At 31.8% G+C, this 26,660-nt stretch overlaps 3 long non-coding RNA genes across 3 annotated transcripts; all 3 read left to right on the forward strand.

The window, feature by feature from the left end:
* Positions 1-1,300: 1,300 nt before the first annotated feature.
* LOC143070616 (uncharacterized) lies at positions 1,301-5,268 on the forward strand. The gene is made up of 3 exons (XR_012976600.1): positions 1,301-1,463; positions 2,682-2,800; positions 4,009-5,268. It is a non-coding gene; the product is annotated as an uncharacterized LOC143070616 (long non-coding RNA).
* Positions 5,269-10,770: 5,502 nt separating this feature from the next.
* On the forward strand, positions 10,771-13,268 carry LOC143072200 (uncharacterized). Its single transcript, XR_012977071.1, has 2 exons — positions 10,771-11,304; positions 11,783-13,268. It is a non-coding gene; the product is annotated as an uncharacterized LOC143072200 (long non-coding RNA).
* Positions 13,269-14,360: 1,092 nt separating this feature from the next.
* Positions 14,361-21,234, forward strand: LOC143070617 (uncharacterized). Its single transcript, XR_012976601.1, has 4 exons — positions 14,361-14,606; positions 15,362-15,485; positions 17,315-17,365; positions 19,362-21,234. It is a non-coding gene; the product is annotated as an uncharacterized LOC143070617 (long non-coding RNA).
* The last annotated feature ends 5,426 nt before the right edge of the window (positions 21,235-26,660 follow it).

Here is a 26,660-nt window from a genome sequence, read left to right on the forward strand (position 1 = left end):
TGTGATTATACATATATGCTATGATTTATTCCTGATATAAATGACCTTATGGTTTCTCCATTTGAGAAGAATCGATTACTATTTTGAACAATGTTCATTTTAGAACTATGGTGGGTAGCTGCTACAAATACTCTGTTTACATATAAGTCATAAATATTGCAGTTTATCTTGCAGGCAATTTCGATTTACATTATCATAGTATTCCCTTTTTTACTGTTATAATACTAAATTTATATGATTTGATAACCGAAGAGAACATGACAATATAGAACGAAGTAGTTATATTTAACGGCGCATCTTGTTATTTTTCCATCTTTACTTGTTTATTAAAGTGATTGTTTATATTTTCTTGTTGATTTATGAGTAAAGATAATATACGTGTACATGTACAATGAAGGTATCATTATAACTATTATCAAATTGTCCTGTACAAAGCCAGGAAAATGGCAATTGTTATATTATAGTTCGTTTCTGTGTGTATTACATTGTAGTGTTGTGTTTCTGTTGTGTCGTAGTTCTCCTTTTATATTTGATGTGTTTCCCTCAGTTTTAGTTTGCAACCGGGATTTGGTTTTTTTTCTCAATCGATTTTTGAATTTCGAACAGCGATATACTACTGTTGCCTTTATATTGTATAATGGTGCGGGATTGAAGACCTGTTGGTGACCTTCTGCTGTTGTTTTTTTTCTATGGTCGGGTTTTTGTCTCTTTGGCACATTCCCCATTTCCATTCTCTATTTTATATATAATATCGTAGATTCATTTATCCCGCAATCAACTAACTATTGTACAAAAACAAAAAACAGGTGCACAAATATTGTTTTCGCTTTATTTGCATTTTTGCAAATAAAGTATCTTGTTACTCCGCTTCCATATTGAACAAACGACAATGTGAATATTTTATTTTTGTAAAGAACATTGTGGAGTACCCGTCGCGGTCAGCTTCTAAACTTTGCCGATTTCTTTGAAAAATCAAAGACAAATATATGACCTTAATACAAAATGAAACCATGATATTAATTTGTAAATTGTCGGAAACATTAAATGAATTAGACTAAGTACTAGTTACGAAACTGGCGAAATGATCGGCAAACCTCTCATTTCGTTCTGTTTCTAAATGTCTTACAAATAAATTTTAGTTTTTAATGTACATGATATTGAATTTGAAGACGCAGTCAACATGTTGACCACATGATGTTATGTTCCTCTGTCTCTTTTTATTGACATGTTCTAAATGAATTAAATTCCTTTCTCTATGTTACAACTATTCACATGTTACAAGGATTGAACTTCCCATAAGGCATTGTTTTTCATTGGTTTACATTTGTATGATGTACATGATTATATTTATAATTTTTATATGACACCAACGTGAATTGGTATCTCTATCTACATATATAAGGACTTATTTCTACTACACATTATTACTACAATAAGTGACCTGGAAAAGTCAACAAAAACAGGTAATATTTTTAGCTACAATTATATTGTTTGTGATACATGTTTTGTGTCATTTTGAGTTCAGACGATGTGTACGAATTTTCGAAGGTTGTCTTAACCGCGGAAACAAATATTTGATTGATTGGTTATTTTTCATGTCAAATTATAATCAGTGCGAACTTCGGTCAGACATTTGCACCGTTTTCTTTTCCTAGAAGGTCTAAAACGTCAAAATGCATAAAGCTAAATCAAGGTATAATGCCAATATAATACTTTGAAATTATTCGAAAGTTACGTGTTTAAAAGGTACACATTGAGGTATAATTCCTAAATGCAAAAAAAAAACAATTGCCTTGTATGTTTACTTAAAAATATGCATCTTTAACACAATTAAATGACTTATCAACTACAGGACTTTGTACATAATTATAAAATCGTCCACGGTGACGACGAGTTCAGCCTTTAGTTAAGTGGTTGTCCTTCAAGTTGTTTCATGTCTGTCTTAGTTGTTTTTCGTAATCTGTTAGTCAAGTCCTCCTTGAATTATTTCCTATCCTGGCATTTGATAGCCGACCACGGTATGGATTTTCACATTGTTGAAGACCTTCGGTTTTCTATACTGTTATTGCTTACATCCACTTCATTTGAACTTTGTCTTTGGTGGATAGTTGTGTCTTTGGTGGATAGTTGTCTCATTTGCAGTCATATCAATTCCCGAATAGCAACTAATATTTAAGATGTATGACAAGATTTCCACAACTTCCAAACATAACTTCTTTTTCCATTGATAGTCTAATTTTTTTTATCTTTTCTCCCAAATTACAGAACCCACACAATGGTAGTATTGTGATCTTTTTCTCGTCCTGGATATGCATGTAATATTGCTACTGGACTTTATCCAAACAACATTCAAATACTTATACGTGAATATGGCAACTTTTTTTATTTCAATGGTGCAGTCACTTTTTTATTATTTATTTCTAGTTGGATTTACATCTTTAATATTACAACATTTGAATTTCATACACATTTGGCTTAAGACAATAAGTATACAATCGCTTGAAACTATTTCAAAATATATCCATGAGTATAAAAACCATGCGAGAATGCAGCTAGTGGTCCGAAGAATGGTAATTTTAAAAATTTCGAATACGTCTGCATTTTTTTCAAATCATGCTACTGTATATTATGTAAATCGGCTGACTATTTTGTTAAAAAGTTTCAAATATTTTTTCTTACAGAATGATTTATTTATTGGGACTTTTATTTGCCATAGTGGTTCCAAGTATGGCCAACAGCAGTTGGAAAAGGATAACAGCTCCTTCAATATATTATGATGAAACTGCATATTGGAAAAACGGTAAATGATTATATTTTATTTTATATGTTAGAATTTTAATAAATAAAGGTAAAATTTATAATAAAGTACTCAAACGTATGAAAAAAAAGGAGATCTTAAGTATATGACAGAAAGGTTACAACCGAACAAACTTTTAAATAAAACAGCAAATTCTACAACGATGCTTATAGGGATATAGCAATGAAAACGCAACACGCAAAACATAACGGACAGACATTCCAAGGACGAATTGGCGAACAGAAAAACTGCTCCAAACTGGGAATTTAATCAAAAGTATAACTTGAAAGAAGTTATACGTTAATATATTCAAGAAACAAGGTGAAAATTTGAAATTGATGTGTATTTATCTAATATCAACAATTCACACTTATCAACAAACTATTTTTTCAACTAAAACAACAATTTTGTCTGTCCAAAGTCAAGAATTTAGTAAAAGAGGGACGAAAGATACCAAAGGGACAGTCAAACTCATAAATCTAAAACAAACTGACAACGCCATGGCTAAAAATGAAAAAGACAAACAAACAACAGCACACACGACACAACATAGAAAACTAAAGAATAAACAACACGAACCCCACAGGGGTAATGTTCGTTTGTTGCTGTTTATCAAATATATAAGTATAAGTTTTTCGTTTAATTGGAATTCGTTTGTACAAAAATCAAGTCGTTGATTTCTCGTTTGAATTTGTTTTACATTTTTCATTTCGGGTTATTTTATATCTCAATGGGTTTTGCTCAATGATCAAGGCCTATTATACATGCAGTTGTCCAATTCTTCATCATTTGGTTGAGAGTTGCCTATTTGGTAGTCATACCATATCTTATTTGTTTTCATACAAAAGCTTATAATAAATGTTTGGTGATTCAAAAACCTTTATTAACTGCTATTTAGACATATATATAAATATATAAGTGATACTTAAATTATTATGAAAATAAAGATATAAAAGTAGTATTACCAAGAGAAAACTATTAACAAAAAAACTCCAAAGGATAGAGATAGAAAACATTGCAGATCCCTTGTGGCATATTAAAAAAGAAGCAAAACCAATACTGCATAAAAGGCACAGGGAGGACACTATGTGAAAAACTTGATTTGCAATGAAATCGCTTTAAATCAGTTCGTTTCGTGCATTGCCTTATACTCATATGACGTATATTTTCTAAAAGGATAATATTTATATGTTACCCTTTTCCATTTTCAGAGTGTTCCGCCAAATGTTTCAATAAAATACAACAAATAAATTCTAAAAACAAGGATTTATACGATCAAAACCAGGTGCTGAAAAAAGAATCAGACAGGCGTATCCAAAATATTAAAGAAGCTTGCGATTCAAAACTTTTATTACGGATATCTTCATCAATCAAGGAGCAAAACAGTCTGTGGCTGAAGTGTATTGCTGTGAAACCTGGTAGACCGTGTGATGTTACACAGGGTTGCTCAACTTCTAAACAAGGACTTTGCTTTCCAATCAACGTGTAAACAAAGACTGAAGATCCAATACTTATCATTCCTGGACTACCAAAAAATGCTTGGTGTAAGCCAAGGTTCCGTGTTGAAAGCCGTACTATGACCTATTATTGTTAACTTTTTTTTATAAATTGTGACTTGAATGGAGAGCTGCTTCATATGCACTCATGCAACATCTTCTTATTTATCAACGACATTGGTACGACACGTTTATTATCATTGATATTGTCAGATATAATAAAAATTTGCAGTTAACAAAACATTGGAACAGTTTTTGTTCTCAGTATGGCTCAAAAAGCATGCAACAGTACACCGGGAATGTTTCTTCTTCTGGACGGTATATTTATTTTATTTTGTCTTATATAGAAAGTCAAATCATTAATATCTGGTTATTAGAAACATAGGATGCAATTTGCCTCATGAAATTTAAACACTTCATGAACTCGTCGATTCTATTTTATTTTGTTTAAATCATTGTAAAACCTTAATAGGAAATTCGCTATTTAGTCAAATAGATCTTTACGTCTTGGAAGAACGAAATTTATCAGGTGTTTATTCACCCCGAGAAAAATAGCAATTGTACATTTAAATTTCAACAGACTTATCGCCCTTTCTACGTCAACTACAACTTTTACAACATGGTATTATCAAATAGGGAAAAATACAACTATCAAGCTTATTTGTTTCACAAAACAAACAAAAATGTCTTTCGGCATAAAGTTTAAGCAAAAAACCTTATGTCATTGAAAAAGCCACCAGAACAGATACATAACCTACATGTAACAAGTTGCACATGACATTAGGGCATCATATGAGTGGACATAACTCCTGCATGAATATTATCACTATTTTACTACTCTATATATGATTTTAAATATGTTATAAACTTTCAATGTGTATACATTTGTATTGTATCGTTTATATGCCTTTAACCCCCTATTGGGTATAAGTGTGCATTAAAATTTTCACTAATAAATAAATTAATTAAAATATGGACATATTGTTTTCAAAATTTTCACAGATTAATCATTCCTTAGCCACTAAAGTAAGTATACTTTTGGTACACAAACATCCAAAAAGTACGAAAACATATATATTGATTTTCTTGCATACTCCTGACATGGTCATGTAAACCGTCTGCATACAATGTATCAAAGGGTGTCAGATAGGTTTACGAAACTCATACTACTGAAATACAGTATATCATCTTACAATTGTGTATTTAGTTAAATGTTCAAATTTTTTTGCATGCTTGTGCATGTTTGTATTTTACTTGTTACTGTTTCTCCGATACGAATGTAATTCTGGCAATGAAGATATTACATTATTTAAAATCTTCTAGGAAGGGCTTCAAGATGTCGTCTGTTGAATCAGTTGATAAAAATAATTTCTTTTCTGTAACAGCTGTCCATTGTCATGGAAGTAAGTCAGAATTAAACAGAAATAAGAAGATGTGGTATGACTGCAATTGAGACAATTCTCCATCCAAGTCATTTGGTAAAAAAAAATAATTATTATTATACAAGGTCAAAATACCGCCTTCAACACGGAGCATTGTCAAACCACCAAAATTATACAAAAAAAGTGTGATATTATTGCCGATGAGACAACTCTCCACAAGAGACCAAATGACACAGAAATTAACAATTAAAGGTCACCGTACGGCCTTCAACCCTGAGTAAAGCCCATACCGCATAGTCAGCAATGGACATTGGCATTTTGTCTCGGTATGTGTTGATTCGAAGTCGTATTTCTCCTTCTTTCACCGTTTCATTGGCTGTGATTTTAATCATTATTTACAATATTTTCATCCTGCAAAGGTCTGATTCCTTCTCTAGTTCTGTCTGTTTTTTAAACCCTGCAAAGGTTGTGTTGGATTGTGAATTTTCTATAAAAATGAGATTTGCCTCAAGCAAAACTTAAGGGAGTTACTTCAAAACTCTGAAATAAAAAAACAACAACATCAAATTGGTGATCAGTATATTTTTCGGAAAGAAATGTACCCCCTTTTAAACTCCCCTTGTTGTTCCCTAAAATTATTTATTAAAACGCGCATATAGAGCAGTTAAAGTTGGTAGCGTTAATGACAGTACACTTTTTTTATCTAATTAAAAACCGATCTCTCATCGCTCCCGTTTTCTGATATGTCGCGTGGGAGATCTAACGAAACCCGCTTTGAGGTCACATGTGAGTGAACTAGAATTTATGAATTTATAATGATATGCAAATGAGTTGACGACCTATCAATAAGTTTATGAATGCTTTTGACTGACGATTTCTTCGTAAATAAAATGAGTTACATCCCTTTACCTCACGATAAACTTCCAAAATCGTGGAAGACTCATTTTCATTGGCCTACTAAATACTCAATTCGCTATCAAAATCGCCAATATTTTGTATTGTAAAAATAATTTTTAAAATAAATCATCTACCATATTTACTGTTAAATGTATACATAAGCACAGAAAATGTTGAATATCCTTTTAAATATCAGGCAATCTAACCTGTCTTGGTAGTCTGAGGTCTTTAAAGAAAAATCTGTAGTACAATGTAGCTCTATCTTCATTTTCACTGAATTAGTTTGGTATGTTTAGAGATGTGAATTAGACGTGTAATAATTACTTGGAATAGGTAAAGAATTAATCCTAGAGTGCCTGTCATTATGAATCAATTTTTATCTGTCTATAATTGTAATTGGGCTGCTTTGTTCGATATTTGATTAAAACCTAGTAGGAATGGGTTTTTTTTTGCATGTGGTGTAAAAGAACCAAATTAATGTTTGCTAATTTATGAAAGTTGTCAGTGTTCAATGTCGGATGAGAATCCACTACTATATGATTTCTACAATCTGATGCTGCAAAATGACTAAGCGTATAAACAAAAGGTATAGGCGACGGGTTGAGATCTCTCAAATGTCGGGAGCCTGTGTCCTTTGCTAGTCTTGTATGTTTTTTAGTCTTAGTTCATTTATTTATATGTTTTGGAGTTTAGTGTGACGTCCATTATTAATAAATCAAATCAAATATTTTATTGTCATATAAACTTTACAGTTTGTGACCAACATATATTAATACAATAAACACAATAAACATAAATACATACATATTAAACATACAAAATATCAACAGCATTAAAATTTATAACAACAAACAAGTTGTTAAGAGTCCCCTGCCCTCAGTTCTAAGGACTTTTTCAAGAAGGATCTTAACTGAACGAGTACACATTTTTGTTTCGAAACCTGCTGAAGCTCGCCTCCGAGTGAGGAATTTTCCTGCTGAGTTGAAGACCCATTGGTGGCCTTGGGATGTTTTTTGCACCTCTTTGGTTGGGTTGTTGTCTCTTTGACACATTCCCCATTTCCATTCTCAATTTTATCTTGTAACAATACGAAACATAATACTTCAAGGATAGATATATATACGCTGTACCCTTTAGATTGCCTTCTTAACAAACAAAATATGATTTGATTGATTTAAAAATGGCAAATGAACTTCCAACCGAAAATATTTCCTGCATATTCACTGATACAAATATAAAACTTACGAAATAGTTACAATCTGAAATAATATATATGTTGAGTTTAGGAATTAAGTCTAACTGCGCGCAGTAAAACAATAGTTATCTTAATTTATCAAATTTTACATATTCATCATTGAATGTGGTCAAAGAGCTTTAAAACATGATGATAGAGATCAAGCTCATTTTAAGAAAAGGAGACGTTTTAAATGAGTCCAAGTAAAGTTAACACGCAGTCCATTAACCCCGGACTCATTGTTCCATCTCCGAGACGAACAGTCTTTGTTTTTACTCCTTAACACCGCATGCTTACTAGCATAAAAACAGCAAATACCGTACCAGTTATAGTCTTTGGTTTTACGAGGCGGGGTTCTAACTTGTAGGCCTTCATGTGTGTAAACTCACCACACATGAAGGCCTACAAGTTAGACTCACCACACATGACGGCCTACAAGTTAGAACCCCGCCTCGTAAAACCAGTCACTGACATGTCTGCCCACAGAATATCATATTTTGAACTATAATGTTAAAAATCCGCTTTTGTGGATCCGCCTTATATGTAGCCAGATTCATATTCAAATCACGTTTAATACAAGTCATGTACATTACCTTTTCCTGATGTGCATATAGCATTCCACTGCATTTCTTAATTAATTATGTACTATTACAATCGAATGGACGTTATTAATTTTGACAGTCAGGACAAGTGCACGTGTACTGAGTACAACTAAAACAGGTGCGACACACAGTTTCGTCTGCTTTTTGTTACAAACTGTAAAGATATGCAATGTAAAAATAAAAATTCTTATCACGCATTTCAAATCAAAATCTATCTGTTTACATTGTAAATGACGTCTTTTTTTCAAAAATATATCTGTTTTGAATTTCTAGAAAACAAATTGCATATTGGTTCTAACGAGAAGTGAAAAAATAGATGTTTTCCATTAAAAAATTTGGGAGTGGAGTAAATACAGCAATGAGTTTTTAAATGAGTTTCTTGTTTCTATTTCTATGTACGTGTTATTGAATAAAAAAAAGTTTGTTATTTATCAAGTCGAACAAATCAGCGTGTTGGTGCCGAAAATATCACCATCACAACCCCAATTTGCATACAATCACATATGATGAAATTTAGTTGTTAACTGAAAGTTTTATGCACATCGTTCTACCTAATTGTACCACCTATGAATCTAATTGTTTGATTTCTGAATATAAGCCAAAACCTACATTTACCCCCTATGTTCTATTTTTAGCAATGGCGACCATGTTGGTTGGCAGCCGGGGTCGTCGGACACATTTTGTAAACTAGATACCCAAATGCCGATTGTGGCCAAGTTTAGTTAAATTTGTCCCAGTAGTTTCAGAGAAGATTTTTGTTTTTAAGTTAATGGGCGATGGACGACGACGAACGACGGACGCCAAGTGATTAGAAAAACTCATTTTGCCTTTCAGGCCAGGTGTGCTAATTCAGTTGACACTCCATATTTTACCACAAAATAAAGAAAAAACAATATATTAAAAATATACATTCAATTGCTCGCATTTTACGAAAGCGTATTAGCGCCACACACACTTTTTTTTAATATTTCTTCCTATGTTTGCGTTAAACGAAAAGGTTTGCGTTATAAGGCAAAGGTTTGCGTTATTTCGCAAAGGTTTGCATTGTAACTCAAAGATAGGAAGAAAAATAAAAAAAAAATGTGTGGCGCTGATACGCTTCCGTAGCATTTTCCTTTTCTCACTTTCTTTTCATCAAAAGTATAGATGAATTGTTTTAGAATAATGCACTTGTTTAGAAAGATATTAGGTTGGCCTCAGGGTTGGCCCTTCAAAGTGCATAAATTTCACACGCCTATAACATATTACTGTGCATCAGTTTCCGTAATACAATGCTTTCACTGCACTTCTTAATTAATTGTTTACGTATTACAATTGAATGGACGTTATCAATTTTGACAGTCAGGACAAGTGCATTATTTTTGTGTACTGATTACGACTGAAACAGGTGCGTCATATACATGATATAGTTTACGTCTGCTTTTTGTTACAAACTGAAAAGATATGCAATGCTAAAAAATGGCTTATCACGCTTTTCAAATGAAAATCAATCTGTTTACATTGTAATTTTCAAAAATATATCTGTTTCGAATTTCTGGAAAACAAATTGTTTCTGACGAGTGAAAAAAATTGGTTTCCATCAAACATGTGGGGTGTGGGGTTTTAATACAACAATGAATTCAAGACGAATTTCTTGTTTCTATATGTTATTGAATAAAAAATGTTTGTTATTTATCATGTCGAACAAATCAACGTATTGGTGCCGAAAATATCACTATCACAACCCCAATATACATGTACATATTACAATCACAAACGATGAATTTTAGTTGGTATGTATGAAAGTTTTGTGCACATCGTTCTACCTAATTGTACCACCTATGGATCTGATTGTTTGATTTCACTGAATATAATGGGCCAAAAAATACATTTGATCCCCCCCCCTTTTATGTTATATTTTTAGCCATGGCGGCCATGTTGGTTGAAAGGCGAGGTCGTCGGACATCTTTTTTAAACTAGACACCCCAAATGATATGTATGATTGATTCTGAGGATTGATTGATATTTATTTTATGTTCAGTTGCAAATACCTTATTATTGAAATTTATTAATATGTAAGGCGTAATTGGGACGGGAAAACAAATATTAAATTTTTATTGGTTTTTATCATTTTCCATTTTTACCATTCCGGAGTTATAAATTATTTGTTAACGACACTTTGAGGTTATTCACAGTTATTATAAGTTATAACTCAATGTATATATCACTTTAGTTGTATTTGGCAAAACCTTTCTTAATTTTCAGTCCTCAGTGCTCTTCAACTTCATAAATCTTCATACTTTGTTTGTCCACTTAAATTTTTTTGGATACGAGCGTCACTGATTTTCAGTGACGCTCGTATCCAAAAAAATTTAAGTGGACAAACGGGCATAGGACATTTGAGCGAAAAAGAAAAAAGCACATAGGGTCATTTGAGCGCCGACTTCATAGGACATTTGAGCGCCGGGATATTAACCTTACCTGAGTTTTCAGACAGGACATTTGAGCGAAATTTTCCCTGATAATTTTACACGAATTAAGATTTTTTTTTAAAAGTAAGAAAAAAAAGTAAGATTTAGTTATAAATATTTTTTATTTTATTTCACACCCGAGTAATTCGACCGGTTCTGGCTGGTTTATGTAAGTGAAATCCTAAGTTGATCTCTATTTACCAATCAATTCTACTATAATTCATTGGCTATGCAAATTTTCTTTGTTCTAAAATTCTTATATATATATCTATTAAGTGAAATGTCCCTTGGCACTTGAAATCTTAATACTAATAATACATGTACGTGTTAAAATGGATATTATTTTGACCGAGACTAATAAGGGAAAAAAAAGCCTTGTTTGTGACAGTTTCCGATATAGAGTGGACAAAACACTAAAAGGAGAAGAAATATCCTGGAGATGTACAGTAAGTACCTTTTTTTACAAATTTAATGTTAATGTAAACTACTTGTTCGTCTGTTACGCTTCAACTTCCATAACTTCTTTTAATTTTGATTTATATCTATATCATTATATGTCTATCTTATACCTCCTTTAGATTAATTTTTTTAACACATTTGAATATAAGCTACCACATATAGGGTTAGGTATCAAGGCTCCATGTTGAAGGTCGTACTGTAACCTATATAACATTGTTAGGTTGATTTTCTAGGCACTTTACAATATTCATACAATACACTGTAAAAATTGTGCTTAGAGCCTAAACATGTTTAGGAAAATGTTTAGAAGCTAAACACATAAATGTCTGTGGTGTTCCCATTCTAAACATGTTATGAATTTCATTTCATTTCATTTCATACTACATCTTATTTTTATGTCTTGCAATAGCAAATGAAAAAGCATTTAAACACTTCAATTGTATTTGTCCTTTCAATATTTTTCAGGCAAAAGGTTGCAAAGCAAGACTGAGGACGGATTGTACCGGAACCGTTATAATTCAACAGAAAAATACTCATAACCATGATACCAGTGATCGTGACAATGAACGTCACTTGCTGCGGGTACGATCAAAAAGAAAAGCGGATGATGATATTGCTCAACGTCCTTCAAAAATTATCCGTACAGAGTTACAGAACATGGATGAAGCAAATCTAAAGTCTGAAGACATTGGCAGCGTTTCAAAGGCTATATATAGAAAGAGGCGTAAATCTCACCCTGCACTTCCTAAATCTAGAGAGGAAACACACCATTCATTAAAGAAGATTAATATTCAGTCAAATAAATTTGAAAATTTTGTGCAGTTTAATGATGAACAAACTGGTATAATTATTCTTACGTGTCCAACCAATCTTGAATGTTTATGCAGTGTGCCGGAAATTTTTATGGATGGTACTTACAAATATTGCCCAAAGTTCTTTAAACAGTTATATACTATTCATGGCTATAACAAAGGAAATTATGTCCCTCTTGTATTCTGCTTACTTCCTGGAAAGTCTGAAGAAATTTACGTGAATTGCTTTTCCTCAATTGTCAAGCTATGTTCCGATCAAGGTCACACACTTCAACCGAAAGCAGTACACGTCGATTTTGAAGAACGGGTAATGAAAGTTATGAAGGATTTTTTCCCGTCTATAGAGATCAAATGCTGTAGGTTTCACTTAGGCCAAGCCTGGTGGCGAAAAATCCAGAAAGTTGGACTTAGTCAACAATACAAAGAGCTTGATTCAGACATTAGTAAATGGCTTAAAGGGATTTTTGGGATAGCCTTTTTAGCTCCAGACGAAGTAGCCGACTGTTTCGTAGAAGATTTTATGGCCGTTGTACCTAACGACAAGCCTTGTATAGAATTTGCAGATTACCTGACTGATACTTATATAACAGATGAATCGTTATTTCCCCCTCATCTCTGGGCCGAAGTTCCATCCTCGTTAAAACGTACTAACAATGGGCCCGAATCATTTCATGCCCATTATAACGAGCAGTTCTATCACAGTCATCCATCAATTTATATTTTCCTTGACACTATTATCAAATTGCAATCTGTGACTTACATAAAAATTCGGAGTTTGAACATTGATGCACCGCAGAGCCGAACAGAAAAGGAGAAGGAACAGAATCTCCGGGATTTGCATTCGAAATACTGCCAGCAGGAAATTACGAGGGATTTTTATGTCAGAAGCCTGGGATATAAGTTCCAAGCCCGAACAGACTTGTAAATAATGCCGTTGCCGAGTTTTATGTTTTATGACAGTGCTTTGTTTTTAGTGCTTTGTTTACAATTAAAATATGTTTTAATCTTTTTGTTGGTAAACTCCTCATTTAATGAACTATATTCGTAAGAAAATGTGGTATGATTGCCAATAAGACAATTCTCTATCCAAGACTTGTTTTCGCTCAAATGTCCTACGCTTATTCTTATTTTCGCTCAAATGTCCTAAAATTTAGGCGCTCAAATGTCCTATACTTTGGCGCTCAAACGTCCTTTTTTTTTCGCTCAAATGTCCTGTCAATGCGCTCAAATGTCCATTGCCGCACTGATTATTCTTTTGTATTTGACATACAAAATTTTAATTCTAGTATATAAAATGAGTTTATTATACTAGTTTAATGGAAATGGTTTCAAGTAAAAACTGGAAAACCCTTATGTGATCAAGGGCAGAGGACATTTCAGCGAATAATTTTAGTCTACTAGGGGACATTTAAGCGCCGACATAAGAGCCCATTTTAGCGCAGGATTAATCCGTTTACCTGTATTTTTAATAGTCCATTTTAGCAAAAACTTTCCTGGTTGAACAGTGATTTATACGAAAACTGTAGTAGTATTGGCGAATGTCCACCACAATCTAGATCTAAATTACAGTCTAGTACGGACTTTTAACATTTGATTTGATCTTTTAGACTTTACTGGACATGATATGTTTAATATTGTGCTGTCTCGAGTGTATTAAAGTTGTTTTATTAATAATATATTATTTATTAGGACGGGTTAAAAAATATTTCGCTTAAATGGGTTAAAAATCTGGCGCTCAAATAGGATATACTTTGGCGCTTAAACGTCCGATTTTTTTCGCTAAAATGTTCCATCAATGCGCTAAAATGTCCTTCGCTGGTGATCACCAAATCGCCACACTAATAGTTTTATCTTTTCGTTTCATTTAATTGGTAAGTAAAGAAAAAATAATTCCGAAAAAAAACCAAATGAAATAAAAGTGCATTTTCTCATTTATTGACGGTAAACGTTTCAATAAACCACCCGGTCCGTCCTATTCTAACATGTATGTGTAAAAACTTTAATGTTTATATTATTGTATGACAAATACATGGTATTTAAACTTTAATGATGCAAAGATACATTTGTATATAGGTTTGCCCTGAAGTAAAAACTCCACATGTTCGTAAATTAAACACTTTATAATGTAAGATGTCTTATTTATATTTCTTTTTTTTATTTATTGAAGTGTTTATGAGATGATCTAAGAAGGTATTTATTTATATATAATGGTTTAGTCACGAAGACGCAAGTTAAGTTTGGGATGCTTTTGGAATGACCGTGTTGTATTCTTATTATTTTGTATTTCATATTAACCATGACTGTTAAGTTATGCACAATAAACAAGTCGTACCCTAAAATGGGCGTCTTCTCATGACACTTGTATCTGCTGTTTTTTGTGTAGGAGATATTCTGTATATAATATACGTCGAAGAGAGACAGAAAACAAACACACGATTTGATTTATTTATTACAGTTGTCAAAATCTCGTTCAAAAGGTATGTGCTTAACATTATAATACAAATTTAAACACTTGTATATAGGTTTGCTGGTAAACAAATTTTAGTAACCAGAAAATTTATCCATAATAATATAAGAAAATACTCAAGATTGTGGGACAGGGTGGATAGTGGCCGTTTGGAAACACACACACACACACACACACACACACATGTAAGCAAAATTTTGTCACATGATATGAAGTTAAATTAAATTTTATAACGTAAGAGGTGTACAAAGAAGATGACATTTTTTCGAAAGGTTTGCTTACAATTTCAACATATTATTTGTTTAACTGCAAATCAAATTTAATTAAATTTATAAACATTCAAATTATGATGTGTGTTCATGTACTTTATTATGTTTGAATTATGATCCATGAACTATTTGCACTTTTAAATGGAAAAGAACATTGAAAATGCATTTAAAACATCTTTTAAACTTCATCTCTATAAAAATGGGTTCTTTAAAAAAATAGTATATATAATCAAATATGGACTTCTGACGAGGTCAATACGTATATATGTGGACCTGTTCAGATAATATTGACCGAGGACGAAGTCCGAGTATAGAATGCTACACCATATGTAATATTTACAGATATTCCCTTTAAATGGATATAGTATGTTTCAAGAAAAATCAAACAGTCAGTAAGTCACGGAATTTATGTACTTTTAACTTTATTCAATTATAATTGCACATATTTTCTAAAACGATTTAGTGAAATCTCACCTCATTTCCTTTTTCGTTTTAGATGTCTTCAAACTTATGTTATATCATTCTGTGTTGGATGATGTTTTCAATTATTGACCAATGCACATCAAAGACGATGTCCTTCTTCTGCAGAACAACGTATCGACTAGACCATCACTTACCGGGTAGGGATTTCAACGTTTTCTATTTAAATCAAAGTACAAAGGCACTGTTAGATTTAGATCGGTCTCTTGAAAAATGGCATTTAAATATAATGTATGGTTAAACACTTTGAATAAGTTGCATAGATTACATATTATTATAAGTAAATACCATGTTAATTTCAATATTTGCATTGTTTCTCGTTTTAAATATAAATTAGACCGTTGGTTTTCCCGTTTGCATTGTTTAACACTGGTCACTTTGAGGCCCTTTAAGAGCTTGCTGCTCGATGTGAGCCAAAGCTCTGTGTTGAAGACCGTACTTTGATCTATAATGGTTTACTTTTACAAATATTGTTACTTGGATGGAGAGTTGTCTCATTAGCACTCATGCCACACCTTCTTATATCTATATGTTATACTATCAAAATTACAAATAGGTGAGACATATCTCTGTGTCAACAGTTCATTTAACAAAAGTAAGACTATGTTAAAATTATAGTTCACATATGGATGATATTTGATTTGTAGAAACTTGAGAAAGTCAATACTATAAATCTGTCAATGGTATATGCATTTATAAATGTTATGTCTATTGAAGCTGTTTAAATTATTTAACTTAACGTAACGTATTTGAAATGGAAATAAACTTATTCATTCCTCAAATACAAGTTTAAGAATAATCATCAGTAAGTGTGAGAACATGTATCCTTTAGTATTGTTTGTTCTGTGTTTGAAATTAATTATAACCAAATTAATGACTGTAAAAATGAGCTGGGTACTTGAGACGAATAAAGTTGCTAAGCTTTTAATTAAATTTAAAAAAACACTTAATTTTATTAGACGGACTATCACGTTATTGCAACTTATTTTAATCCCTTTCCACTTTGCGGGTGCGAGTGCTACCTTGTAGCGTCATTAGCCTACTCTTTTTCGAAATCTACAAGGGTGTCTTTTGTGTGCAAGAGATATGGCTCTCTCTGAACACGGATCGGCCATGTATCGTCCCCTTCCGACGGACTATAATCGTTTTCTCAAGACCATACTCACAAATAGTGTCAAGGGAGAGCCGAAAATTCAGTCCCTGATATTGTTGTTTGTCATTACTCGTTTCTAATTTCTTGCCTGCGTTGCCGGGGTTTCTCCGACATATACATGCAGGATTGAACATCATTTGGTATTTTCAGCCACTTTTATGAATCTGTTTTTTGTTTTTTTGTGTTTGTTTCACAACATATAAAGTCTACAATGTTCCAGCATAAGGACAGCACATTTTGGTCAAATATTATTGTCCTGGCCTTCGTTCATTTTGTACCAAAATATCTAGAAATTCGATATATCGACATACTCTGTCATAAAAATTAATATTATAATTGGCTATTGGCTAAAGTTTTATCTTGTTGACAAATTTTTATCACATCTTTCCACTAAACTAATTTTGTTTTATTGTGAATATCATGTTATTATTTTGGCGACATAACTTCTCAATTTATCATCTATTAAATATGTACGACTAGTTAAAATATATTTCTTAAACATGAAACAGTTGAATCCAGGTAACAAACTGTAGAGGAGAAAGTGCCCTAGGTGACTTTAGACTATAACAATTCGAAGAAAGGATATCTAGTACGGAGATATGCTTACTCTAGTTCGTATACGTGGGTCCTGTTATGATCTATAATTATATGCTGTCAAATGGCAATTTGAATTTTCGTTTCAACTATTGTTACAAATATCTAAGCACTGTTTTTATTTCACTTGCCTGTTTAATGAATACCAGGGTAAATTACAATTTCGTCAATAACGTTTTGTAAAAAAATGTATTAACAATTTTTGTATCTGTTATTTTACAGGTGGCTGTCAAGAAGTCGGTGACAATTTTAACGCATATCTCTGGAAAAATGGTACGTCAATATTACAAAAAAAAGATGTGGTATGATTGCAAGAGAGCAAATGACACAGAAATTAACAATGTCTAGTTGATGTTAAAGGGTAACAGAACACTTAAGGGAGCTAAAGAAAAACAGCTGAACGTTTTCGTCACATGCTATTATTAGAGAGAAACCAAGCTTATCAATGATCACAATTTGTGCTTATCATACTGCTATCTATATCTCCAAAGAGATTATTCCTGTAAATTGTGTTGTTCTAATTTTTTGAAACTTTTATATTCTTGTCAACAGGTCAAATTAAATATTTTGTCAAACTTTTATGAAAATCAATAGAGCAAAATTTATTTTAGTCAAAATGCTGAGCGTTCAACGTTATAACTTTTAAAAAAAAAAAAGGTGCAAATAAAACTAATGCATATATAGGTTTTTTATTTAGTTTTTATTTCACATGAATAACACTGCATTTGGCTTTGACATTCGAAATTGTATATTGTTGTCTTTGATTGATTGATTTGCCATGTTTTGGGGACGATCATTTGATATTCTGGGGGGGGGGGGGGCAGGATGATTTGTTTTTGATCGGTTATTTATTTTTGTAAACTAAGAGGACAGATTATTCATTTTCTGCACTATTGAAACAAGATTTTTCATTTTCATTAAAGCAAGGGACTGATTATTCATTTTCACAACTATATTTTTGATATTCGAAAACATACAATTTTTAAATGATTCGTTTATTAGAAATAATACATATAGTATAGTCAAGTCATTATGTACCATTTAATTAGATTAACCACCCCCTTCTGCAAAAATGAATCTTTAAAATTCCCAACCGCATATACATGTAATACATACATACATAGTATTAAAGTTAAGTTATAACTAGTCACTTTTAAATGTATTGGCAAACATACTACGCCGATCGGAGCGAGGCAAAAAAAGTTTGAAGGGTTTTGGGGCCACTGAAGGCCCAAGAAGCTATAGAACAAATGATGCAAAATCATGCTTTCTAGGTGTTCCGAAGACCCTTTCATAATCTGAAAATGAAGTTTTGTTTTAATAATTTTTTGACAATATTTTGGTTTCAAAGCAAAATGTATAAATTCAGTGTAAGACTGAAGTTTCTAGAGACAACACCAAAAGACCAATGTGCATGATAAAGCAAAAATGGAATTCACATAGTTTAGTCTGTGGCTGCTGGTTTTTTTTAAAACTCATTATCAACTTTATAACAAAATTACTAGATTACAAAAAGAATGCAACACTAACAGAATACAGAAGGGCAATCAATGAACAAAAGACAAATAAATAAGAAACATTGATCCCGAATAATCAGGGCTATAAGTTTGAGGGAAAACAGAACTGTTTTCTTGCAAGGCCGTGAACACAATTTGATATGGAGACAAGCGTTTGGTTTTGAAATTTCCTACATGTAGTTATGGCCTTGTTAAAATAAAAGTGAGGCAAGGTTTCCTGAGACAATATACCTCAAGTTAAATGAAACCAATTTTCAGACATTTCAAGTATTATTATATTTAAATAATATTTATACTTTTGTTATTAAAAAAAAATGGAAAGTGCTTCCCGATATTTTTTGGGGAAAAAAGATGAATTTATGAAGAATCTGGTGCCATCTTATACTTTCGATTAGACTGCGGAGTTATTTATTTTCTATACATTGCAAGTCAGGTCATTTATTTTCAAACTACCACAGAACAAACCATTTATTTTTGTGATTATCAAGGCTGAGTTATCTATTTTCAAAACCCTCCCCCCCCCAGAATATCAAATGGTCGTCCCCTTAAACGTCCAGTAAAATATTTCAATACGTTTTACAACTAGATAGTGTAAAAAAATATACATCAAAACTTACAAAAGCAAATAATATATGTTCTGGCGTTTATAGCTTGTTAAAATAAAAGTGTGGCTTCAAGTAAAATGATAATATATATTTAAATAATGATCATTCAACACTCTATATTAATATAATGTATTTCTTCTGTTCCAGCTTATAACAGCTGTGCCATAGATCTGCAAACTTCAAAATCCGAAACAGAGAACCTTCAATCGAAAGTAAAACAAGTTGAAAGAGAATTAGTGATGCAGAAAAATATCATTGCAAATTATGACAAGAAGCTTCTTCAAAGAATTTATGCATCCATAGAAGAACAGAATACTTTATGGTTGAAATGCATTGCTATGACATCCGGTAGACCATGTGACGTAACCCAAGGTTGTGCTACTAAAAACGGAAAATGTCTTCCAATAAACGTGTAGATACTATTGACATTTTACTGTTGAGATATACATTGTACTTCCTCTTCATATATTAATGCAATTTAAGATCATTCAACTTGTACAGTTAATGGTCTACATGTATGTATGCCACAGATTGTGGTTAAATTTTGCACGTAACAATAACTGAACATCGAAATCTTAAGACTTTGACAATTAATTCTTTCAAAACAGGTGAATATTATGGAGTTTAATGCGCTTTTCATACTAGTGAGAGGTTTGGCGCTATAAAACCAGGTAAAATCCACTATTTTCTACATTTGAAAATGCCAGTACCAAGTCTGGAATATGACAGTTGTTTTCCATTCGTTAGATGTGTTTTATCATTTGATTTTGCCATTTGATTAGGGACTTTCCGTTTTGAATTTTCCTAGCTATTTTTGTGATATTACTTTTTGTAATCGAAAGCACATAAAATCGACGAAAATCGTTCATACTTATTAAATTTGTTTTTAATTTTTATTAATAAAATCATTTTATATTTTTATACTGAAAGTTGTTTCAGTTAAGTGCAGTTGACATGGCTGATACATGAAACTTTCGTTTGATTGATATGCAATTATCGTAGGGTCACCGTCTTCGGTTTCGCTGTATCATAAACTAATCTGTTTTTATATATAGCGATCATGACGTTTTGCATTCTTTCGAATTTTTCACATAGAACACCCGCTTTGGATGACGTAAACCGTAAAAACGAGACGATCAAGCTATTCTTACTTTACATCTTTAAAAATGGATATTGTGTATCAAGAGCGAAGAACCTTGACCTTATTTTTATCTCCATTTATCATGTTCTGTTTACATAATGCTCAAAAGTTTCAATCAAAATGGTGTTCATCATTTTAATTTCAAATTCCTGCATTATGATGCAATTTTTATTTGTTTATCGTAATTGAATTCAACATTAATTTTGTTCATCATGATATAATATTTGATATTTATATAATTGTTTTTCATTTTTCAAATTAAATGTTGTTTTTCATATTAACCAATTCCAATTTACTTGACATCAAGGTATTATTTTTTTTACGATGATTTTTGTTTTTTTTTGCGCTTCTTCTAATTATGCCGATTTCATAATTCAAAGTACTGTTATTATAAAGATAGTGCAGCCAAAATCTTTTAAGAAATCAACGTTTAAACCGGCGCTACACGTTGGCAATTTTTGTTGTTGAAAAAACGACATTTTAGTTTCACTAGTACGGGACATTTGATTATTTCTTTATTGAATATACATGTAGTTCAAGAAATGTTTTATTCTATAACTATAGAAAAAGTCCCTATAACTATAGAAAGTCCCTGCATCAATGTTATTTCTATAGATACAGACAAACTAGAATGCATATTTCATTTAATATATATATACCGGTAATTTGTGATCGAAGAAGGCAGCTATAATAAGATAAATACTTCCGTTCTCCTTATTATTATTAATAATAATGTATGTAATAAATTTGAAGAAAAAAATGTGATAGTATTAAATATTATATGTTTTTAACTGTTTATATATTTGCTATGTAAACGCTTCAAGTTATATTTGTACAAAAATGAATGCTGTTTATATTTATTATTTTTATTTATATGCTTTGAATTTGTAAAACGCTTTTTATATGACTTTTTCTGTAATATATTTTTGTTTCTTGTTGACAATAAAGTTACTTATTCTTATATTCAGATCTTCTTGTATACATTTCCATAAATAGTCTTATAAATGTATACCACTGTCCATGGTTAGGGGAGGGTTGGGATCCCGCTAACATGTTTAACCCCACCACATTATTTATGTATGTGCCTGTCCCAAGTCAGGAGCCTGTAATTCAGTGGTTGTTGTTTGTTTATGTGTTACATATTTGTTTTTCGTTCATTTTTTTTTATATAAATAAGGACGTTTGTTTTCTCGTTTGAATTGTTTTACATTGTCTTATTGGGGCCTTTAATAGCTGACTATGCGGTATTGGCTTTGCTCATTGTTGAAGGCCGTACGGTGACCTATAGTTGTTAATGTCTGTGTCCTTTTGGTCTCTTGTGGACAGTTGTCTCATTGGCAATCATACCATATCTTCTTTTTTATATTTTAAATATTTTTTGACAAATATTCAAAACAAACAACAGGCATGTCACCGGTATTTAGCTCTTTTCTGTTAGTTATTTTTGTTCTTTTCTTAAATTGACTTCCAATTTATGGGTTACCCTGCATCTCTTTGTATCCATATTAAAATGCATGATCCATGGTATATACATGTACACTCAATCCACATTCATCCAATCAGGGAACGACCGTATGATATTGCAACTTAAATCAATATTTTAATGTAAACTCTGTAGTTGTGCATAACAAATACTAAAATTTTACAAATTTTAAGCGAAACAGTTTTACGTTAATTATTTTTACCAATTCTCTCTTGAAATGCCAAGTTTGCTTTCAGTTTTGAGTCATCTGTCCGTCCGTCAAATCAGTTTTCCAGACTTTTTTTCTTCATGCTTGAAGATATTGATTTGATATTTAGTTATTGTTTTATCATGACAAGTTTCAGGTAAAGTTCAATTTTCACGATTTTAGCTTTTCTCCTTGTTCAGTTAAAGCACTGTTATTTATTACTAGATTTCTTTTCAAAGGGAAATAATCAACTTTTTAAAGATATTTTTATTTAATGATAAATGACATTTTGGATTTTTTTGTTAAAATTGAGAAAGGAAATGGGGAATGTGTCAAAGCGACAACAACCCGACCATAGAGCAGACAACAGCCGAAGGCCATCAATGGGTCTTCAATGTAGCGAGAAACTCCCGTACCCGTAGGCGTCCTTCAGCTGGCCCTTAAAAAATATGAATACTAGTATGTAGTGATAATGGACGTCATACTAAACTCCGAATTATACACAAGAAACTAAAATTAAAAATCATACAAGACTAACAAAGGCCAGAGGCTCCTAACTTGGGACAGGCGCAAAATTGCGGCGGGGCCGGGTTGAACATGTTTATGAGATCTCAACCCTCCGTTACCTTTTTTTCTCTGGTAAACTGTTTGAAGAATTTAGTGGTGGCTTTGTTGGTTTTTGATTCTGTATAAACTAATTTTCTGAATGCTATATATTAAAACAAAATTAGACTCTTTTATTTAGATAATAATCTATTTTTGATAAAGAATATATTTTATTTAAGAAATAATTCATGGAAGCCATAGATTTGTTGTAAAGATACACGGCCTCGGCCATGATATTCAAAGGAGTAGGTCCGGTAAGGACCAATTTTGGCCTCAAATTTCAGTTTCATCTGACGAAAGATTTTGACCACTTTTTAAACACTTAAGTGTCTATTTCATAGGATTCAATTAATTTATGTGAAAGATTTTAACTTATTTAATCATTAAAAAGAATCCGATTCAAGATCAAATATGAAAAATCTACCAAATATGCGAACAAATGTCACTTTTCAGATGGTTTTTGTCAAAAACGAAAGTGGCCGCATCCGTGTTCATCCTCAATCTTTATATATGTTATGTATTATCATCAAATACAACTTCCATTTCAATATTTTGGATGAACACGAATGCGGCCACTTTCGTTTTACACGGAAACCGTCTAAAATTTAACTAAAATGTTTGAATTGTAAAGATTTCAGTAATTTAGCATGACTTAATGGTGCTAGTACCCAATATATGTGCATTGTATTGTCAAAAACAGCCCATATATATGTAGCAGAACCATTCTACTATCCAATAAATACCTTAAAGTTTACATTTTAACAATTTTGTAAAACTGCTATATTTTGGGGCCAAAAAGGGGTCGTACTGGACCTACTCCTTTGTCCTGAGTGTTAGCGAGGGGTAAAATAAATGAATATCATCGCCAAGGCCATATGTAAATTAACTAAAATAATCAGAATCAGTTTTTCTTTTTTTTTTTTTGGTCGGCAAATCGTGAATAACACAAGGCGCGAAATTTCCTGGTTTACAGAATATGAGACCAGCGTTGAAAATCCAAAAGTCGCACAGCTCAATATTGGTCAGAGGGATGTTTTTAAATAGAATTAAACACTTTTTTCTAGAGGTAGATGATGTGTAAATTTGGGCGATTAACCCACAAACTGGATAAAAGTACGAACTAATCAGAAAAAGGCTAAATTACTGTTTATAAAATGCTCCAGTATTTAATAAAATTAGAGAAGTATACTCTAGACTTAGAAATATATACAATGTGATTTACTTGACTAGCTCTTAGAAATACAATGTGATTTACTTGACTAGCTCTTAGAAATACAATGTGATTTACTTTTTGAGATGGCATGTTAAAAGTTTCAATAGATTGTTATTCTTTTTTCTTGTGTTGAATAATCAAGTTTCCATTCTCGTTAAGATGATGTTTGATTTTGGTGCATGATGTTTGTTGAACTTTTGCAGTGTGTTTCATTTGCAATACAATATCATTATGCATTATTCATGATGTAACGAGGACCAAAATAAGTCCAGATATTTTTTATTAAAGCACCAACTGACATCGCCTTTTAATAATATAATTGCATGAACTTTTAGAAGTCAGGTCGAAATTAATCTTCTTGTATATAGCTACGATAACGAATTATCTGCATACATAAAACGTCCATTAAGAATACTATAAGTAAAAAAATCTAGAACAATTTTAAAAAGCAATTACAATTTATTAATCGGTAACTAGGAAGAAAACTTAATAAATCATTAAAAGATTATTTTATTTGATACGATTGTGTTTTAAATTTAAGTCACCAATATTCGTGTACATCAATCTTGCACTAAGTATGTTTAATTCACCAAATAATAAACCCATTAGATTTTAAATTCGTTATGGCCATGCGGGTGTAATGTTTGGATTATCATTCTCCTCCTAAAACAACACTCCAAGGAAATGTTTATAAAAAAAAAAAAGAAGATGTGGCATGATTTCCAAGACAACTCTCCACAAGAGACCACAGAACTTGCATCTTAGACTATGTATGTCTCGCCTTCAGTGTTGTTTTGCCATGAAGCTGTGGTCTTACATGTATCAACATGGAAATTGTTATGATAAATAAATGTGCACTTCTTAATTGTCTGCTACATTTTCTGAAATAAAAGGTATTTGAGATTGTGAAATATAATCTAACAGTGACGCATAGAAACTCGTAAGAGAGGAAATGAGACGAGAATTAAAAAAAAATCTGTTTGGCCTAAGTATCAATTTTCCTAAAATTAGGTCGCATCAAAATATAATCCAAAAAGCCGCGAAAGTTAATCCTGAATTAACACAGAATATGAAGCGAATCACAAGGACAATCTGTTTTTTTTTTTTTAAATAATGTCCTACGCAAGAGATTCATAATTATTATAGTGTATATTCAGCCTTAAATTTATCGTAGCATATTCAAGATTGTTTAAAAAGGGGGAGGTGGACTAATTAACTGGAAATATACAACAGTATATCCTAAAATAGGAAGATAAACGTATAATGCAATATATTATACACCCATTTCTCTAACATACATATATTCGCTGTAAAAATGATGAAAAAAGGAAGGACAAACCATCATAAAAGAAACAGAAAATTAAGGGTAACTCGTGTATTACGATATTTCTCCACTCTCAAAAGTAAAAAATTTAACTGTCTCGAGTTGAGAAATATCGTAATACACTTGTTGCAGTTGTGGAATGTATATAAAGCTGTTATTTAGGAACATCGAAAACAAATTTATTGTAGAATTTCCAACATGACTTTCCATAAAGTGCTCGTGACACACTCATTTATATCTTTCATAAACGAACAAAACACTTAAAGAGCTTCCAAACGAAACAAGAGGCTCTCAAGAGCCTGAATCGCTCACCTGAATTTTTTTGGTTTAATCTCTCATCAATGATTATTTTGGCTTTTCAATTTATTTAAATGTTCTTTGAATCGTCCTATTTTCTTCAAAAGCAAAAACAAATCATTTTCTCCTATGTTCTATTTTAGCCATAGGAGCTATGTTTCTTGACATACAAGGAAATGAAATATAAAATTCATACTAGATACTCTGAAACTCTGAAACTCATTTAGCCTAAGTTTGGCTGAAATTGATACAGCAGTTTCATAAGAGAAGATTTTTTAAAGTAAGTCAACATGGTGAACAAATTGTGAAAAAAAGTCTTTAAAGGGCAATAACTCCTAAAGAGGTCAATTGACAATTTTGGTCAAATTGACTTATTTGTAGATCTTACTTTGCTGATCATAATTATTTGCTGTTTACAGTTTATCTTTATCTATAATAATATTCAAGATAATGACCAAAAACTGCAAAATTTCCTTAAAATTACCAATTAAGTGGCAGCAACCCAACAATTGGATGTTTGATTCATCTGAAAATTTCAGGGCTGATAGATATTGACCTAATGAACATTTTTACTCCATGTCAGATTTGCTCTTAATGCTTTCGTTTTTGAGATATAAGCCAAAAACTGCATTTGACCCCTATGTTCTATTTTAAGTAACGGCGGCCATGTTTTTTGACGGATCAAAAATCAAAGCACACACTTTGTGCAGGATAATCTAAGGAACAACCATGCTAAGTTTTAACCAAATCCATTCAATAGTTTCAGAGGAGAAGATTTTTTAAAGTTAGCAAATATGATGAACAAATTGTGAAAAATTGTCATTAAAGGACAATAACCCCTTAAGGGTTCAATTGACAATTTTGGTCAAATTAACTTATTTGCAGATCTTACTTTGCTGATCTTTTTTGCTGTTTACAGTTTATCTTTATCTATAATAATATTCAAGATAATGACCAAAAACTGCAAAATTTCCTTAAAATTACCAATTAAGTGGCAGCAACCCAACAATGGTTTGTTTGATTCATCTGAAAATTTCAGGGCTGATAGATCTTGACCTAATGAACATTTTTACTCTGTCAGATTTGCTCTAAATGCTTTCGTTTTTGAGATATAAGCCAAAAACTGCATTTGACCCCTATGTTCTATTTTAAGTAACGGCGGCCATGTTTTTTGACGGATCAAAAATCAAAGCAC

The sequence above is a fragment of the Mytilus galloprovincialis genome, chromosome 4 (assembly GCF_965363235.1).
Source record: "Mytilus galloprovincialis chromosome 4, xbMytGall1.hap1.1, whole genome shotgun sequence".
NCBI classification, from domain to species: Eukaryota; Metazoa; Mollusca; class Bivalvia; order Mytilida; family Mytilidae; genus Mytilus; species Mytilus galloprovincialis.